The following is a 17,107-nucleotide window of genomic DNA, read 5'->3' as shown; positions in this document are numbered from 1 at the left end:
TATTTTTCATAGTGCATGTGTTACATCTTGTTTGCAAACATAGAGGTCAGTAATTAGGACTTGTCCTATTCAATTTTGTTGAATCATAAATATTTCACCTACATAGTAATCTAGCATAATGAGGAGCACTGAACAAATATATGATTAAACATCATCTGCAAATATTTACATTCAAGATCCCGCTTTCCTCACTTCTTTTCAGAGAATTATAAAATCTATTGAGAATAGAATGTGTGTATGTGTGTGTGTGTGTTCACACTTGTTTTGAAAGACTAACTGGTGGGTCTTAGCTCTCATTTCCAAGTAACTTATTTAATTTCAGGGGAAGGAAACACAATACAAAATCCATTCTCACCAGTAATTTATCAAGTGGAAGTCTGGCCCTGTGCACAGAACAAGTTGTCACTATCCAGACCTGTAGAACAATCTTTAGGATGAAACGGTTGTAGGTTATGGCTATGTTGAATTCCCACACCTATTGGAGAACCCATAAGTGTCATGCCTGGAACAGTCAGAAGTACAGGTATGCCTTAACTGTAGAAATGAATGCTTGAAAGACATTTTTGCAGTGAAAAATAAATTTTGGATCAATAAATGAGGAAATGATGTCAGAAAATAATTGAAGGTAAACAGTAGAAAAAAAAAGAAACAGATGAATCTAAATCAATAATGCACAAACTTTAATGTATATCAAAATTGCCTGAAGGACTGTTAAAAATAGATTTAAGTAATATAAATTCTTGGGCTCCCACCACAGATTTATTGATTCACAAATTTGCATGTTTAATAAGTTCCTAGAGGATACAGATTCTGCTAGTTGGGGAACCCACTTTGGAGAACTACTGGTCTAAATCATTAAGTACATATCTTAAAACACTATTTTAAACAGTTTGATTGTTATGGTTTGGATGTGAGGTGTTCCCCCAAAGCTCATGTGTGAGATAATGCAAGAAGGTTCAGAGGAGAAATTATTGGGTTTTAAGAGTCTTAACTCAATCAGTGAATTAATCCCCTGATAGGGATTAATTGAAGTGGTAGGGTGTGGCTGGAGGAGGTGGTAATTGGGTGTGGCTTTGGAGTATATATCTAACTTGCCAGTCGACGGACTCTCTCTCTCTCTCTCTCCCTCTTCCCTCCCTCTCTCTCTCTCCCTCTCTCTCTCTCCTTCCTGATTACATGTAAACTGTTTCCCTCTGCTACACTCTTCTGCCATGATGTTCAGGCTCACCATGAGCCCTGAGAAATAGAGCCTGCTGTCTATGGATTGAGACCTCTAAAACCACGAGCCCCCAAATAAACTTTTCCTCCTCTACAATTGTTCCAGTCTTGTCCTTCAAGTCTCAATGAAATAGCTGACTAAAACTGATATATTCCTTAATGTAAAAAAAAAAAATGAAAGGTCTTATCTGCAGAATAAATTTCAGTTTTGAAATATTTATTTTGATTCAGAAGCCAACAAAACAAGAAAAACAAACACCAGCAATGCACACACACACACACACACACACACACACACACACACACCTATCCTCATAGACCTTAATTCAAGAGAAGGAGATAAAGAAATAATTAAAATACAAAGTATTGCAGATCATTATATGGCAAAAAAATAAATAAATCAGGGATGAATTTTAAATACAATGATGGGAGGAGGAAGAAAGCTCACTTAGATGGTGACAAAAGCAAAGAGTTGGATAGGGTTAGACAGCAAGTCACGTATATATACAACAAAAGGTTATTATGGCATAAATCTTTTAGAATCTTAGGGTGTTGGAAGGAAAAGATGCTGAATTCCTCTGTCATAAAGAGGAAAATTTTGAATAATAAACCATGATTTTAAGAATAATTAAGTTTGCATCAGGGAGAAAACAATCTTTGTATACTGATTTTGGTAGTCAAGTTTGTATAACCTAGTAAATTAAATCTGAATGTATACACAAAACCTTTAAATGTCTGGTAATCCTACTTTTTTTGAATCTCTTCTGCAATACATAGTCAGGGTATTCTGTAATATTTTATCAAAGAACAGAGAAATTGCATATAACTTACATTTCTAGTTAATCAATTAAATAAAATATGAACCAAGAATGGTGGCACGTCCTTGTAATCCCAGCAACTTGGGAAGCTGAGCCAGGGAGCATCACAAGTTCTAGGCCAGGCTTGGCAACTTAGCAAGAACCTGTCTCAAAATAAAAAATAAAAAAGACTGGGGATGAAGCTCCATGGTAAAGCACCCTGGGTTCAATCCCAGAATGAATGAATGAATAAAAAAAATAAATAAAATATGAAACCATAAATAAAGGAAATAACATTATACATTAAAAGTTATGATTTTAAATTGTATTTAAGAAGATGCAAATGATCCTGTGATTTTTACCTGAGGAATATGTTTTACTGATACATCTCCAAGTTATCAAGTGAATTACCTAACATTGAAGAAAGCAAATGTTTTCCACTCATTCTTCCTTCCAGAAAAAAATTTGCTTACATTTTATTGACCAGAAATGAATCACTTGATGACCTTTAATTTAAAAAAAGTCTTGAGGAAATGGAATCTTAACCTTTAATATTAAAGGAAAGAAAGACAAGGACATCTGAAAATGAGTGTTGAGCAAAACTGAAAATATGAAATAATTACCAAGTTAAAAAACAGGTTTCAAAATGATATGTACATTAAGATCACAATTTATATATAATGCTTATATATGCTTACATATGTTATGTATATGTTGGAAAATGCATAGTCACCTTCATTGCAGAGACAGTGGTCCTTTCCAGGTTGTGAGTGAAGAGTAGTTTTATGTTTTTCTAAATAGTTTTTATATCTCCATGAGTTAATTTTACTGGTATGGCACTGCACTGGCTTGTGGCATGATCTAGATGACATCCACCAGTTGGGTCATTTTGTCTACTTGATTGTTCAATGCCTCTTCCCTAGCAGATGTTCTCTGGTGGGTGTTAGCACAAAAAAAGGCTTTACACAAGTCCATCCACTTTCACATCCGTATACAGATCTCCATGTTTTTGCTCTTTTATTCTTTTTCTTCCCAAGCCCTTGACCAGAGGTGCAGGTCATTTGCAGTGGCACATGAGACTACTGTGTATCTTTTCCAAGTCTGGGCCACTTCTCATTCCACATAAGGTGGATATTCATGTCTATCACCTGAAGCTCTAGGTACTAGGAGGATTCCCCTCAACACTGTCTGTCAGAGTCACCTCTGGGTGAAGCTGTACTGAAGCTGTCTTCTTCAGCTCACACTCACATACCAAACCAGCCCATGCAGAATCCCAGCTCCAGTCTTCTTCCCATAGTTAACTTTCAGAATCTTTTTGTAGAGCTGTAGATCTGAGATGAGAAGAGTGCTGGTGTAATGGGGATGCCATGTGCTCGCATCTTTTGTTCACCTCTTAGAACTCCCACCTCACCATACTTACAATGGCAGTTAAATTTCAACGTGAATTTGGGAATGGATAAACCATAGCACATATAATTTTCTGCTGCAGATGGCCACACTTTGCTCCAGAATCTCAGGAGCTTATATTGTGATTCTTTAACTGGGCTTATCACAAACTCCATGTGGCTTCTCTTCCCAATACTGATACCTACAAAACTAAGCATTGAACATCAGTGTAAGAGGGTCTATTTATGCACTTTCTATTTTGTTCCATTGTTCTATTTATCTATTTTGACACTAGATTACTAAAGCTTTGTAAATCTTGAAGTCAGAGTACATTGAGTAAGATTTCTAATTTTGTTTTTTCATTTTCAAATTTGTTTTGGCATATGCTAATTTTTCAGAGTATTGCCAGTTGACAACCATCTCCAATATTAGGTGTGAATAATTCCTAAGTTGATTCTTTTCACTGTTGATATTATCAATATTTTAAGTCTTTATCAATATGAAAAAGGTTCATTGTTATATATACCTTTAACTATTATTTATAAACTGTAATTATATTGAGTTTACTATCTTTTTTCAGTTGGTTTTTTATGTCTTTATAGTTTTCTAGAGAAATGTGTTTCTCAGATAATAATTCAAATTTTGACATTATTTTTGGTTCCATTGTGAATCCTACTTTCTATCTGTATTTTTGACTACTCGTCATAGGTGGAATCATGGTATTTTTCCTTCTGCAATTGGCTTATTTCACTCAGAATAATTTCCTCAAGTTTTACTCCTCTTCATGTTATAGCAGATGTTAGAATTTTCTCCTTTTAAAAGCTAGAATAACATGCCATTGTGTTTGTATATCCATCCATTCATTCAACTTGAGTTGTTTGCACATTTTAGCTAATGTGAACAATGATGCTATGAATATGGGTGTACAAATATCTCTTCAAGACTAAACTTTAATTATTTTGCTTTTATATTCAGAAGTGAAATCCAACAGAATCATATGGTAATTCTATTTTTAATTTTTGTTGGATTTTTACTCTGGAGACAAACACACACACACACACACACACAATTTTTTTGGGTGGTGGTGGTAGGGATTGAACCCAAGGCCTGATGCGTGCTCTACCACTGAGCTATACCACCAGCCCTTTTTTATTTTACTTTAAGCCAGGGTCTCACTAAGTTACCCAGGCTGGCCTTGAACTTGCAATCCTCCTGCCTCAACCTCCTGAGTAGCTGGGATTACATGTGTGCGTGTCACTGTGGCTGGCCCTCTGTTTATATTTTTTTGATGCACAATTAAAAGTTTTTTTCCATGAAGTCCAATTTGTCTGTTTTCTATTTTGTTGCCTATGCCTTTGGTTTTATATCTAAGAAGTCATTACCAAATTATGAAGATTTGCCCTGTTTTTTTTTCTTTAAAAAGTGTTAAAGATTAAGGTCTTTGATATGTAATGAATTTACACCATCCAACTTGATGTTAGTTAAGATCCAATTTCATTCTTGTACCTGTTGATATTCAATTTTCCTAGTATCATTTATTGAAAAAGACTGTCCATTGAATGACTTTGGTACCCTCATCATTAGGATGTATTCTTATCTTAAGGTAAATTATATGTGGTTATAAAACAAAACAAATATACTTATCTGGATTATAAAAGAAATCATTTTTCTTCATTTTATCTATCTGTTTTACTCTGTCTTGTGTATTTCTGTTCACTACCTCTAGAGTGATCACACACTCCACATTTTCCAGGACCAGTTATAAGCTTATTGTCCTAGTATGGTTATTAATAGCACCCTTTTCACTGTCAAAGCTGTCTTGGATCAGATGAAAATTATATGGGTATCTTTACCTCTTCACCAAAATTAATTCTTGGGCATTCATAAGAATTTGTAAAACTGTAAGATAACGTGCTAGTTATGAGTGTAGTTCTGAGTTAGACTTCAGGAGCTTACATCCTGGCTCTATCACTTAACAGAATCATGACCCAATGCCTCAGATTATTCCTCGTAAAATGAGGATAATAATCATCTCTCCCTTGACATTAAATTGAATCAAGGATCAGAAAATTTTCTGTAAGTGGATATTTTAGTTTTGGGGGCCACATGGTCTCTGTTGCAACTTCTCAACTCTGGTTATTGTAGCACAAATACAACCATAGATGACACACAAATAAATGAGCCCAGCTGTGGTCCAATAATCCTTTATCAAAACAGATACTGGACCATGTTTACCCAAGAGCTATAGTGTACTGATCCTAGATTATACAATTTAATTATTTTTAAAAACTATTAATTTAGGGCCTCACAAAGCAGAGGATACTCCCTTGATCTTTTGGCAAGAGATTCCCCCCAATATAGGAGTATGTGGGAATTTGCAAGAGAGGGAATCTCCTGAACAAATATGTGGAGGCAGGACCAGCTGCTGTGAAATATGTGAGGCTCAAGGACTGACAGTAGTTGAGGCCTGACAGTGGAAGGTTGGGTACTTGTTCCACAGCATGTAATATTTGAATAAAGAAGTCTTATCAGAGACTGAGGAATGATTCTGGGGAGAGGGGGTTGGGAAAGTGCTGTGGTTCGGATCTTGAATCTTCCCCAAAGGCACATGTATTAGGAGCTGGTCCCGGAGTAGCACTGTTGGGAGGTGGTGGAGCCTCTGAGAGTGGGACCTAGTGGTACTTTCTTACGTCATTGGAGTGTACCCTTGAAGGAGAGTCTTCCTCTTCTCAATTCTGCATCTCTTTCTCTTCCCTTTTGCTTTATGGCTCATGATGTTAAGCATTTTTTGCTCCATCCAGTGTCCCCCCCCCCCATGATGTGCCTAATCACAGGCTTAAAACAATAGGGTCAATAGATCATGGACTGGAACACCCCAAACTGTGAGCCAAAATAATCCTTTTCTATTTTAAGTTAATTATCTCAAGTATTTTCTTACCGTGGTGGGAAACTGACCCACACGGATGGTAACCAAACTTCACCTCCTGTTCAAGGAAAGGTTTACCTTTCCCTGAGGATGAAGATGAGGACAGTTGTTTGCTAACAAGCTACTGCTGTTGGCTTAAGAACACATTGAGATTTGGGGATTTGAATCATGGCTATTACCACATAATCAGGCAGTATTTTGAGAGTGAACAATGAATTAAACTTGTGAGAGGCCCCTCTTTAAAATGTGGTTCATGATCCTTAACTTTCCCACATTTACTACCTTCATAAGGTTTCTCTTCTCTATGAGTTCTCTGATCTCAAATTAGTAATGTGCTGTGGCCAAGAAACTTTCCCACATTTTAGAGTTAGAGTGAGCAGTGAATTAGGTGGGGGCATATAAAATGTTCTGAACAATACATGGAGCCTGGCATCATGAGCCATCATTCAACGAATGATGTTTATTAGTGTTGCCAACATTGTGCAAAGAAGAAATCCAGTGAGAAGCTGAGAGAGACCCATCATGAGAATCTGGTGGGAGCTCTGCAGGAAGAATGGACACATGTAGTTAACAATTTAATTACACTCAGCCTGAGCCACAAGTAATGATCCAGAAACTTCTACGTGTAAAATCTGCCCTGGGCTGTGGGGGGAGGGAAGAAGAGGATTCAGATGAAGTTGCTGCCTTCACCTTTCCCCATTCCTGCCCTTAAACTTTGACCTTTAGTCCACCAAGATTTCTAGTTCCTGAACTCTACAGGTTGCTTTATGCTCTTGTTTTGCTGAGGCTTCCCCTTCTCTACCTTATTTCCTGATAAACTCCCAGTCCTTTTCAAAAACTCAGTTTTGGAAATCGTGTCCTATCCTAAGCCTTCTGAGCCCTCTACAAACACCCCCACCATGACCACAGAGCCACCCAGCCCCTGCAATTAGCCCCCTCTCCACACTAATCATAACCCAGTCAGGTCACTGATCACACTGTACTGCCACTATCCAACGCTGAGCTCCTCCCCTACATTACCAACATGGCATTAATAAATGTGTGTGGATTTAAGGTAAGGAATGAATGAACTTACCTTATGAAGAGTCAATGGACACAAATGTTTTTCTAACAACAACAATGAAAAGCAGAGTCCAACTCATTCCTGCCCTGAGTCTCTCTCAGACACTTCATTTAGGCTGCTTTGACAAAATACAGTAGTCTCTCCTGTATCCAACAGAAGACACATTCCAAGACCCCTATGGGAAGTTTATTGATTTTTCTATACTTATATACCTATGATAAAGCTTAATTTATAAATTCAGTTTCATAAGAAATTAGCAATGACAATTAACAAAATAGAAAAATTTTAACAATATACTATAAGTTACTTAAAACTGATGAACTGATTATTTCTGGAATTTTCATCTGATATTGTTCATATTGCAGTTGACCAAGAGTTACTAAAAATTTAAAAAGTGAAACTGGTACCATGGGATAAATGTTCCATACAGTGGGTAGCTTATAAACAATAGAAATTTGTTTTTCACAGTTCTGGAGGCTGGGAAGTCTATGATCAAGGTGCTAGCAGATTGGTGTCTGCTGAGGGCCTTCTTTCTGATTCTTCCTGTATCCTCACTAACCCGAAGGAACAGTCTCTCTTGGACCTCTCTTAGAAGAGTACTAATCCCATTCACAAGACTTCATGACCTGGTCACCTCCCTACCCTTGTAATGAATGTGGGAAGGCCTTTAAACACATTTTAGCCCTTACTCAACATTATAGAACTCAGACTGGAAAGAAACCATATGAGTATACTGAGTGTGGGAAAGGCTTCAGTCATAGCATGCACCTTACTAAACATCAGGGAATTCATTCTGGAGAGAAATACTACCAGCATTGGAAAGTTTTTTGGCCACAGCATATCACTAATTTGATATCAGAGAACTCATACAGGAGAGAAACCTTTTGAATGTAGTAAATGTGGTAAAGTCTTCAGCCATGCCCCAGCCTTTACTCAACATCAGAGAATCCACACCAAAGAAAAACTCTATGAATGTAATGAAGGTGGAAAAGCCAGGGTGCACACCTCACTAAACACCAGAGAACTCATCTGGGAGAGAAACCCTATGTTTGTAAAGAATTTGGAAAAAACTTCAGCCAAAGTACACACCTTACTGAACTTCTGAAAACTCATTCTGGTGAGAAACCCTAATAATATACAGAATGCCATAAACTATTTTCCTATAGAACATCACTAATTTGATATCAGAGGACTCACAGAAGAGAATTCCTATTGATGTAATGAATATGGGAAATCCTTCAACTTAAGCTCTGCCCTTACTAAACATAAACATACACATACACATGCAGAGGAGAAACTCTATCATTGTAGCAATTTTGGTGATGTTTTATGTCATAGTAAATCTTTTTAAAATTGATTTTATTTTTTTTAAATACATGACAGTGGAATGCATTACAATTCTTATTACACATATAGAGCACAATTTTTCATATCTTTTTATATAAAGTATGTTCATTCCAATTCTTGTCTTTATAAATGTACTTCATGTTTTTTTTTCATTACAATTCTTATCTCTGTTTGTATATAAAGTATGTTGACGCCCAATTCGTGTCTTCACGATAATGATATCATAGTACATCTTTAATTCAAGATCAGAGAACTCATTTCAGAAATGAAAACTTATCAGAGTCATGAGTGTGGGAAATTCTGCAGTCGTTATTTATCTGAGCACTCACAGTGCAAAAACCCCTGGGATTGTTATGTGAGAAAATTTTTAGGCAATATAGTCATTTTATTTAATATTATTCTGTTTAAACTGAGAAGAAACACTGTTCCTATAACTAATCTAAAAAAATGTGTCATTGTTGAGAGGAAAAGTTATAATGGACCTAGTCATTCAAAACTGAGGTTTTTTTAAAAGATAGTTAATAATTATTTTCAGAGATATTTTGCTACAAATGTATGTATTTGTTTGTAATAAAAGCCCTTTTTGCCTTCAATATTTTTATTAAAGTGGTGCTAATAATTTAAGCATATTGGTTAATATTAACATGTCTTTTGATCTTATTTAATAGAACAATGATGGGTTACCAGTCAAGTTTTCCCTCCAGAATTTATTATATTAAGAAGTTCCTTTACACTGAAATGTGGAGCACCTAACAAATAAATTGCATAGAATTAGATGATGTATGAGATTTGAAAATTGGCGGAAATCCCATCTAGGTTCAAAGATATGCAAGTTACTTGGGGAGTCCTTTCTCTTGCCTTTTCCCAGTGGAAGAGTAAAGTGTTTTGGGCACTATCAACATTATAATTACAAACCATCTTGAAGATAAATATCCTGTAATGACTGAGGACTTTTTAAATATTGATATAAAGAAGTAATATTTTGGAAACAATTATCCAGTCACCTGCCTGATCCTTAAATAATTTCATGTTCTCTTAAGTTCTAAACAGAAGGTTTTTTTTTTTAAAGAGAGAGAGAGGGGAGAGAGAGAGAGAGAGAGAGAGAGAGAGAGAGAGAATTTTCCAACATTTATTTTCTAGTTCTTGGCAACTAGAACTAGACACAACATCTTTGTTGGTATGTGATACTGAGGATTGAACCCAGGCCGCACGCATGCCAGGCGAGCGCGCTACCGCTTGAGCCACATCCCCAGCCCCAGAAGGTTTTTTAAAATGAAATTATTGAAACATCTGTCTACCCATCTTTTGATAACCGAATTGTTTCCTTTGATTTGTCCTAAATGCAGTGGAATTCTATGTAAAATTTAGGTCAGAGAAACTCAATTCAAGTATATTGTATAACGAAGCAGTAATACTGTGATATTATTTTCAAAATCTTTGAAGAATGCAGGAAAACAACTTCTGATTAGAAAATTAATTAACATTAAGACAAATAAGATAATTATCTTTGGTTTCACAGAATTAATAAACAGAATTTTAGTTTTGTTTTTTACAAGATTCTGCCACGCAGCCAGTGCGCGAGCTTCATTAAAGAAGGTCCGAAGCATAGAAATTTACTAGTGAGTTCAAAATTAAAGAGACAGACTCTCATTACCTTTAATTCCCAGCTCCGGAGATGGCTTCTCCTAGCTTCCACCTCCAGGCACCTAATGCAGTGGCGAGGTTTACAGAAGAGGCTAGAGGCGAGAGAAGGAGAGAGAGCACACCAGGGAGTGAGCTTTTATTGGGGAACAAAAAATTTAAGGGAAAATCCCATCCAATGAAGGTGGAAGGGGGCAGTATTCCAAGGTCAGGGTCAGTGATGGTCCCAATGAAGGTGGAAGGGGGCAGTATTCCAAGGTCAGGGTCAGTGATTGGTCTCAGGGTCAGTGGCCAGGCACACCTCCACACTGACAAGCCCTTGTACCTAGGACAGGGTGGGGAAGGCTCTGACACAGTTGCATCTAAGCACCTTTCACCCAGCCAGGAGGTAACTCAAATCACGTGTGAGGATGGCCTCCCACACAAGATTACAATTTGTACTGATCCTCTTTGTATATAAACTTTTGTATATAACGATAAACTTTTTTTGTATATAAATATAATCATATTCATGGTATTTTTACTACAGGTAAAAAGTAGGTATTAGGAATAACTATTTTTAAGATTAAGTTAAAGAAACTTGTAAATTGATAGAAATATATAAAATATAAGAAGTCATATTATGATGAATGAAACATGTACATTCATCAAAACCAGATTTAGTTTATCCTCATTTGAATCTTCAGAATAGCTTTGAAGTGGAAAAAAGGTAATATATTTTTCTCACCCATCACAAGATTCATGGGTGATATTCTATAATGAAAAATAAATTAACAGGAGGAGAGCATAACAAATATATTTAATTAAGATGTTATGTGGCAAGTGTGATTTTAGAAATGAAGATCCAAGATGCAAGAAAAATTGTGTGCATTCATGCCTAAGTTTGATGATGAGTAGACACTCCAGCAGAGGTATGATTTGGTTAAAAAGTAACTAGACCCAATGAAAATAAACTGAAGAAACTTAATAGACCTATCTGTGTGACAATCTTCCCTCGGAGTTTAGGGTAGGACTTTTGTCACATAAGGATGGTCAAGGTAAGAGGTTGAGGGAAGGCAGAAGATTGAGAATAATGTTTCTGCTTCTGTGATTTTTCAGCTTCCTTCAGGTTAAAAACTCATATGACAAGGTGTCATATGTTGAGGTATGGTGTTCAAAGTTCCAATATCTTCATAATTATGTTTGCATATCTAGTGTATTTTTAAGATACACAGAAATGTGATCTTAAATAACCGAATTCCTATGTGTAATAAAAGCCTTTTGAAGTATGAGAAATCAGTGCAATGATGAAAATTGTTTGTGTGTATATATATGTGTGTGTGTATAATATATATACATATATATATTTCCTTATCTTTTTAGCAATTCTCATGTTATTTTGCAGCATTAAAAAAACATATAGTTTGAATAGCAAAATTGACAAATTTGCTTAATAGCCATAGACAAAGAATGCTTTATTCTACAGAGATACTATGTATTATTTTCTAATATTCATGAATATTTTTAGTGAATTATGTAGAATGCTACAAAGAAAATCACAACAAATTTTCAGCAGGAAATATTCAAGCTATTCTCTTATTTTTTTTCATCACAAGGCAATAAAAGTAGAAATGGACAATTAAAAGCAACCCTCCAACATCACTTAGGAATTGAAAAATAATTTTCTGAGTATTTTTGAAGTTAAAGACTAAATCCAACTAAGAAAAAATGCAATGATTAGAAAAAATAAAGCTAGAACAAAAATTGAGTATTCAATTTAAAATAATAATAATAATATAAACCAAAAGGAATACATTAAGATAAAAGCATACAATAATGAATAGATACAAACAGTAAATTTAATAAGTCAATCAAAAATTTCTAGCAAGTAGGAACAAGGGGATATGTGAGTGTGGGGGGGGTAGGCATATGGAAAGGAATATAAATATAGATTGAAAGGAACTTGCATTTTCCAAATTGATCATTAGCAAATCAAATTAACAGTTCAGTAAAATCAGCAGTCAGGTTTACCTTAGGCCTTCTAGAGTTGTTCAAAAGTAAAAATTTACATTAATAAAGAAAAGTATTAGGTACTCTAAAAGCATTTGATTAAAATTCTTCATGGAAATTTCTGGTATCTTGATCTTGGACTTCCAAGTCTCCACAACTGTGAGAAAAACACTCTTGTTTATTATAAATCATCCAGTCTCAAGTATTCTGTTATAGCAGCACAAATGCAGTAAGGCTGGCAAATGACTAGGCTGGTTGGACGGGACAGGAAAGGATTGAGATGAGGACATTGCAGATAAGGAATTCAGCAAGAGACATTTAGTTGGATCCATGGGATTGTGCACAGATGAAAACCTTTATGTTTTACAAAGAATCCCCTGGGGAAAAAAGCAATAACCAGGTGGAGAACTTGACTAACCTAGTAAATGTCAGCCAGGCTCTGTGTTTGGCACCCAGTGCTTGTTAATGGGGCTCATAAATTGGAAAACCATGATTACCAGGATGGAGATATTAAATGGGCCCACAGTCTGGTCTCCTCACTAAGACTGATTGAGCTGACGTTTTTGAATGCCCAAAGCCTCAGCAGCATAGGCTAACTCTATGCCTCTATGTGGTAACATCCTACGGAGACACCCCCCCCCCCCCCCCCCGCACACACAGCTGCCACCCAGGGAGAGGGGATGATTTTTTCTTTACTGGAATTGGCTCCTACTCTGGATATGGGGTCACTTTCACTGCTTGCAGCGACTCTGGCTGCATCACTAATTGAGGACTTACTGAGTACAGAATTTGTGCATGTGGGAACCTGAAACCCATTTTCAGCCCAAGGTGCCCATTTTGTGGTAAAGGATGTGTGAAATTGGATCTATGAACACGGCACCCTCTCCTAACATACCATATCACCTAAAAGCTGCCATTCTAATCAAATTTTGAATTAAGACCTTTTGGCCAAGGCCCCAGTTAGCAATGACGCTCTTCAGGGCTAAGGTGCTGTTTACCACCCACATCCTGCACAGGTGATGGAAATGGGGTTCCCCTCTGATAGAATGGGCTGGTTGAGAAATAGGAGCTAAGAAAAATAGAACAGTGAAATAACCACAAACCACAGAGGTCAAAGCCGGGTCAAGAGAGGCAAGCTGACCAGACAGGTCCAACTTCTAACCAACAAAGGAGCCTGTGTTTGCTTTATGTATTTTGGAAAACATCAAGGCCTGGATAGAAAGTTCTTCACCAAACAGGATAAAGGTGGGGGCAGGTAGGCTGCTCGGTTCCTGACGGGTTATGCCCATCTCTGAGGCTGCTGGTGGGACCTTTCTAGCAGAGAGGAGGGGAAGGTCACGTGCATCGGGTGGTCTGTCTCTGTGGGAGTGCCCAGAGTCCCAGTGCCAGACCTATTCCCTGGATGACTGCACATTTCACGCATTTCACGGATGCCTTCCCACAGCTGTTGCCTAAGTTGTGGTGCCTACATTGAAGCTCTGCCCAGTAGATTGTTCTGTTTCTGACAGCTGTCCTACCCAGGTCCAGAGCAGGCTTCACCCCATCTCACCAGAGTCCTTTCATACATTCTTAGGTTGTGCTGGATTAAGGGTTCTGTTTCCTGGAACAGGGGTTCCACTGAACATGACGCTGTGATTACCACCTGGTCTCAGACTCCCTTGTGTCAATAGGTCAACAGTCAACATCTACTGATGAGTAGATGCCATTTATCAGATTAAGGAAGTTTGTTCCACCACTAGTTAGCTGAGAAATTTCATATTAAATGTCCTCAAAGGTTTTTTCTACATCAATTGAAATAATTGATGTATAGAGTTTTACCTTTATTGCATTAATATAGTGAATTACCTTGATTTTCCAATATCAAGGCAGCCTTGTATTTCTAGCTTAAGCTCCACTTGGTTGTAACATATTATCTTTTAGTATCTGCTGGGTTTGAATTGTCATTATTAAGAATTTTTGCATCTATATTCATGAGGAATATTGACCTGTGAATTTTATTTTTGCAACATGATTATAGGTTTTTATTAATAGAGTTATTCTGGCTTCATAAAAATATTTAAGGCTTGTCCCTCCTCACTTTTTTTATTGTGAGACAAAGTTTGTGTATGATCGGTACAGCCTTTTCCTTGAATGTTTGTTATAATTCACTAATGGGGTTTTCTTTGTTGAATAGGTTTTATGGAAAATTTAAATTACTTAATAGATTTAAGACTATTTAGATTTTGTTTATTACTGTGAAAGATTTGTAAATTCCATTTTCAAGGAATTTGCCCATTGCATAGAAGAGGTTGAATTCATTGACATGAAGATGATATAATATTCTCTGTTTTAGTCAGCACTGCTGTGATTAAAGGATCTGACCAGAACCATTTTAGGGAAGAAAAAGTTTATTTGAGGACTCACAGTTTCAGGGGTCTTAGTCCGTAGTCAGCCAGCTGCATTCTTTGGGGCTCAAGGTGAGGCTGACTTGGCAAAGGAGTATGAGAGAGGGAAGCGGTTTACCTGATGATCAGGAAGTAGAGAGAGACTCCACTGGCCAGATACAAATATATATCCTCAAGCCACGCCCCAAGTTCCACCTCCTCCAGCCACACCCCACCACTTCAGTCACCACTCAGTTAATCCCTGTCAGGGAATTAATTCATTGATTGGATTAATATTCTTCTAACCCAATCATTTATCCTCTGAACCTTCTTAGATTGTCTTACACATAAGCTTTTGGGAGACTCCACCTCTAAACCATGACATTCTCTTATCTTTCAATGTCTGCAAGGACCACAAAGATACCCCCCCCCCCTTTTCCTTTATGATGTAGGTTTTCTGTGACTGCTCTCTTTTTTATGTGATCTGCCTAACTAGGAATCTATTCATTTTGTTGACATTGGAAAGAATGAACTTTTGGCTTTACTTTTTTCCCCCTGTTTATCTTTCACTTCACTGATTGCTGGTTTTATCATCACTATGTCCTCTCTCTGTTTAATATCTGATATTCACGTTTGTTATTATGTAAAATAAGAGTTAATACTTTTTACTTAAACATAAGATGCCTTTCAGAAAAATTACTGTCCAACTATAGCAGTGGACACAGGAGAGAGAATTTGATCATCCGTAGAGCTACAACATCCAGTGACTATAAAAGGGAACACCCCTAAGTAAACCACTCTACCTTTTTGTGGGGAAAGTTTATTTCAGTTCTGAAGCAGAGTGTCCTTCAGGTCCTCCAATATTTTCTGAAATATCATTTTTCCTTGCTTTTCATGGTAGGAAGCCCTTGAACTCCATCTTCACATGGTTCAAAAACAACCATGATTGCATCTTTGTTGAATTCTTTTTTTCTCTCAAACTATATTGGAGCAATTTAAGGAACCATCATCTTTACCATCAGAAGACAAATCAGTATACTGAATTCCTCCTTGATTCTTGAAATATGCTTGTCCTTCTTTTGTTTTTTGGGAACAATACAATCTCCTGTTTTGTTTCAGGTTGTTTGTTTGTTTGTTTGTTTGACTTCTACCTGAAGCAGAGGTGCTTGCCTGCTAACTTTTCCTTGAGCACTAAGAGGGGGAAGAAGGGCCAGGTTAGGAGGGTTCAAGGGTTGCTTAGGGCACTTCCTCAACCTTACTCCTCTTCTCCAAGGAAAATGGTCCAGATTGAAAAGATTCACATTGGTAGAAACCACCACTTTGTGGGGTTTGAAAAAAGAACTATCATCCTGGCTCGTGCCACTCTAACGCTGCAGTGGGCCACCAAAGCAAGAGTTCCCCCTGCACCATGCGCTCCCTGCCAGAAAGGATGTGCCAGAGCCTGCACTTCAATACCGAGGGCTCAAGGCGGCCAAGGAAAGGGTGGGAGATGTGTTTTTGACACCTGCCTCTTCTGTTTATTTTGGGCTTACATTGTTTTTCTTTTCCAAGCTTCATGGGGTGAAATGTTGTCAATGATTTGAGACTTTTTTTCATATTTTAAATATTTAAAGTGAAAAATTTCCTCTGCATGTAATTTATCCCACAGATTTTGATATGGTATCTTCAGAATGGTCATTTAAGTAAGTTGATTTTTTTCTAATTTTCTAATTTCTCTTTACCCAGGCTCTAGATGGTCCATTTCCAGCTCCAGGAAGAGTGAGGATGAGGTTTGTGCCCACTCCTGGTGGGCTTCGTCTCAGCTCCTGGGGCCCTCACTTTTCTATAACCCCTACATTATGTGCTTAGCTCCTGAGGAAATGCTCTTTGCAAGAGAGAGAGATGGAGGAGCAAGGGCATGTGTAGGTGCGTCACACACACACACACACACACACACACACACACACACACACGCCACTTTTCAAAAGCCAAGCCCAGGTTTGTCCCCTTGCAGTGACATCGTGCTCTCTTCTGGTAGAGAACAGTGTGTCCCTTTCTCTCTCTTTGCTTGGGTCTGGTGTCCCTTTCGCTTTCTTTCATGGTGTCTATTCAGCTCCTGCACAGGTGTCTTGGCTGGTCTCTTTGGCCTGCTGCCAGAGCTTAGTAAGGCGTGAGTGAGGCAAAAAAGGAGGAAAAGAGGAAGCAGGTCGCTGGCCTTGCATGAAAGTCTGACAAAGAGACTCAGCTCCCATCTCCCCAAAGCCAGCAGTGACCTCACTTTCAAGGGTTCCATCTCTGCCTAGCAGCCCCCAGCCTTCTATCATTGCTTTCCAGGGCCCTGCCTTCGGGGAAACTGTTGATTTGCCCTGAGAACAGAGAAGTTTTTGCCAGAAAGATC

Source organism: Urocitellus parryii, chromosome 4 (genome assembly GCF_045843805.1).
Source record: "Urocitellus parryii isolate mUroPar1 chromosome 4, mUroPar1.hap1, whole genome shotgun sequence".
Lineage (NCBI taxonomy): Eukaryota > Metazoa > Chordata > Mammalia > Rodentia > Sciuridae > Urocitellus > Urocitellus parryii.
Note: the sequence above shows the minus strand (reverse complement) of the source record.